General features: G+C 43.2%; 1 pseudogene; it reads left to right on the plus strand.

The window, feature by feature from the left end:
* The window catches only part of LOC102263833, a 3,111-nt pseudogene extending 1,276 nt beyond the window's left edge, over positions 1 to 1,835 (plus strand).
* Positions 1,836 to 3,592: the final 1,757 nt, after the last annotated feature.

Here is a 3,592-nt window from a genome sequence, read left to right on the forward strand (position 1 = left end):
GGAGAGGATGAGGGTGAGGAGTACTAACCTGTTAGCTGCAATGTTACACTCCAGCATCTTGGGATTGTCTTATTTCTGTTGTTCTGTGAAGTCTATTGTGTCCTAAACTTTGCAATAAAGTTGTTTTCATTTTGAATGTCAAAAAAAAAATGGGCTTCAAATCAAGGAAAGGAAGGTTGAAGAGAACCACTTGCAGAGCTTGGGCTGGACTTTGGGGTCGCAGAGACTAGTGTCTGACTCTTGCCAGGGGACATCTGGAGGAGAGAGAACATGGCTGGAGCTCTTGTCTTGCCGTGGAGTGAAGACAGGGTGCGTTGAGGGGCAGCTGCATTTCCACTGCATTATTCTAGGAACTGGATTTGAAGGCAGCTGCCTAGAGGGACAACATGACTCAGACACAGGGTATAGACACCAGAGGCCTGGGGTTCATGAGCAACCAAGCAGGGGCACATTAACTACCTCAAGGAGTAGGTGGGCAGATCTTTGAGGAGTCTGCAAAAGCTCACAGTGAGAGAAAGCACCTGCCACCCAGAGTGAGGGTGTGTCCTCATCCTTAATCTCTTCTTAACGCCCAACACTGCAGAGGTTATAAACAGCAGGTCATAATTGGGGAAGCAGAGGGAACAGGGAAAGAGATAAGGAACAAATTATACCCTCCATCCTGTCTCCTGGCAGGGGCCACATCCAAACTAGAGAAGGGAAGTCTTAATTGAATAAAATCTAAAGTCCTGATTTTATACTGCACTAGATGAGAATTATATAGTTATTCAACCGACTTTATTTTTCAATGCAAAACAAGGGGCTTTTCATTTATTTTCTAAGGATGACTGGGAACGCCGTGGAGCATGTCCATGATTCCTTCCTCGGGCAAGGAAAAAGTGAGACCACGGCGTGATGTGAACAGGCAGAGGAAGAAAGAATAAAGTTATTTTTATGTTTATACTCCACCAAGCCCAGCTCACTCAACAAAATAACTAAAAGTGTTTCTGCAAAAAGGAAGGGAGGGCCCTGTTGCCAGGAACCTGCGTCTCGTTACAAAGGATACATGGATCACTAAAGATAAGAGTTTCCTAGTGAAGCCTTTTTGGTTGGGCGTCGTCCCATGCACCTAGAGGTCAATGGTTGAATTCCTGGTCAGGGCACATGCCCGGGTGGCAGGCTCGATCCCCAGTAGGGCGTGTGCAGAAGGCAGCCGATCGATGTTTCTCTTCCCTTCTCCCTTTCTCTCTCTCTCTCTCTCTCTCTCATCAATAAAAACATTATTTTTTTTTAAAAAAAGAAGAAACTTTACTTTCCCAGATATCATGTTTATGCAACATGTATTGCTAGAAATTTAAGCTTTAGGTGATAATCTAAGATTTAATGTTAAATCACTGCTTAAATATTTTCATGTCCTGGACCTTATTCTTACTCCAGAGTATGGCCAGTATGGTATGGTTCTGATTAGCACCTAATCCTCACTTTTTGCCCCCTCCAACCCTGTGGTCTAAGATCTAGCCAGTTAAGTCTGTCTCAATTCTTTGCAAGCACTCCCTCTTACTCTTTCTTGTCCTCCCTTTTTCTCTCTCAGTCTTGCTCACTCCTTAAGGCATTGGGGCATTTCCCTGTTTAGGATACCTCCTACCTATTCTTCCTGTCTTACCTTGCCCCACCCTAACCAAATTAGGCGCCCGTGGCCAGTATGGTATGGCTCTGATTAGCACCTAATCCTCACTTTTTGCCCCTCCAACCCTGTGGTCTAAGATCTAGCCAGTTTAGTCTGTCTCAATTCTTTGCAAGCACTCCCTCTTACTCTTGTCCTCCCTTTTTCTCTCACAGTCTCGCTCACTCCTTAGGGCATTGGGGCATTTCCCTGCTTAGGATACCTCCTACCTATTCTTCATGTCTTACCTTGCCCCACCCTAACCAAATTAGGCGCCCTGCCTTTGTGGTGGCAATTACTCTGAGGTTACTCTTGTCTCCTGTCTCTTATCCCTCTGAATTACAATTGCCTGCTTTCTTTTCTTTTTCTTTTTCTTTTTTTAAAATCCTCACTGGAGGATATGTTCATTGATTTTGAAGAGGGGGAGAGAGAGAAAGAGGGAGAGGGAGACATAGATGTGAGAGAGAAACATAGATTGGTTGCTTCTCCTATTCACCTCAACTGGAAATTGAACCCACAACCTTTTGGTGTTGGCACAATGCTCCAACCAACTGAGCCACTCCGGGCCAGAACACCTGCTTTCTTGTATGTATCTTTTTCTAAACTACAAGCTCCCTGAAGGCAGGAATTATGTTTTAGTCTTTGCTGCCTTGTGTCTGGTACATAGTAGATATACAGTAAACAAATAAATGTGTACCATTTTATTGGATAGGTGTAAGCAGAAACCAACGTTATTCTTTTTTTTTTAAATTCCATTCCATTTAAAGTTGACTGTTGAACCATCCCTAAGTGAAATTTCCAGTAAATGATAGACTTTTTTCTGTCATTTGTTTGAATAATAAGAAGTCCACAAGTCACTGGCCTAGAAGCCAATCCAATTGAAGAACCATACAACTCCTGTCTAATACAGTATAATATCAAAACTCTAAAATCATCTAATGTTAAAATTTCTCCCATTGCTGAAACCGGTTTGGCTCAATGGATAGAGCGTCGGCCTGCGGACCGAAAGGTCCCGGGTTCGATTCCGGTCAAGGGCATGTATCTTGGTTGCGGGCACATCCCCAGTGGGAGATGTGCAGGAGGCAGCTAATCGATGTTTCTAACTCTCTATCTCTCTCCCTTCCTCTTTGTAAAAAATCAATAAAATATATCTAATGTTAAAATTTCTCCCATTTTCCACTGAGGTCTCCTTGGCCTAGAGTGGAAATATAAAGGCTTGGTTGGCTAACTTGCTTTCTCCCTTACTAAAGAGATCATGTTACTGAATGTGCTTCCATTCCATCTCCCCTTCCCCTCTCCTCGTGCTTCCCTCCCCGAAGGTCAGGCCCAGACCTAGGAGGAGAGTAGTGGAAGAGGCCATGGTTTTACTTGGCTGCTTAAATTGCGCCTGGCATTGGCATCTAAGGTTGCAGTTGTGAGCACTTTTCTGGGTTCTTGTGAGATTTCCCTACTAACATATATTAGTTATCTATTGCTGCGTAACAAATTACTTCAAAACTTAGTAGCTTAAAACTATAAACATTTATTATCTCACACAGTTGCTGCTTAACTGATTGGTTCTGACTCAGGATCTCTTAATGAGATTGCAGTCAATTGTTGGTAGGGACTGTAGTCATCTGAAGGCTAGACTGGGGCTGGAGGATCAGCTTCTAAGAGGGTTCCCTCACATGCCTGGCAAGTCAGTTCTAGTTTTTGTCACAACTTAGTTCCTCACTACTTGGACCTTTCTATATGGTTGTTTCCCCTAGTGAGTGATCCAAGAGAAAGAATAAGGAGGAAGCCGTAGTGCCTTTTATAACCTGGTCTTAGAAGTCACACACTACCACTTAAATTGGTCATTGTCTTTGTCAGATCAAGCTGTCATAACAAAATACCATAGACTAACTGGCTTAAACAACACAAATTTATTTCTCACAGTTTTAGATGCTGGAAAGTATAAGATCAAGGTGC

Source organism: Myotis brandtii, unplaced genomic scaffold (genome assembly GCF_000412655.1).
Source record: "Myotis brandtii unplaced genomic scaffold, ASM41265v1 scaffold398, whole genome shotgun sequence".
Lineage (NCBI taxonomy): Eukaryota > Metazoa > Chordata > Mammalia > Chiroptera > Vespertilionidae > Myotis > Myotis brandtii.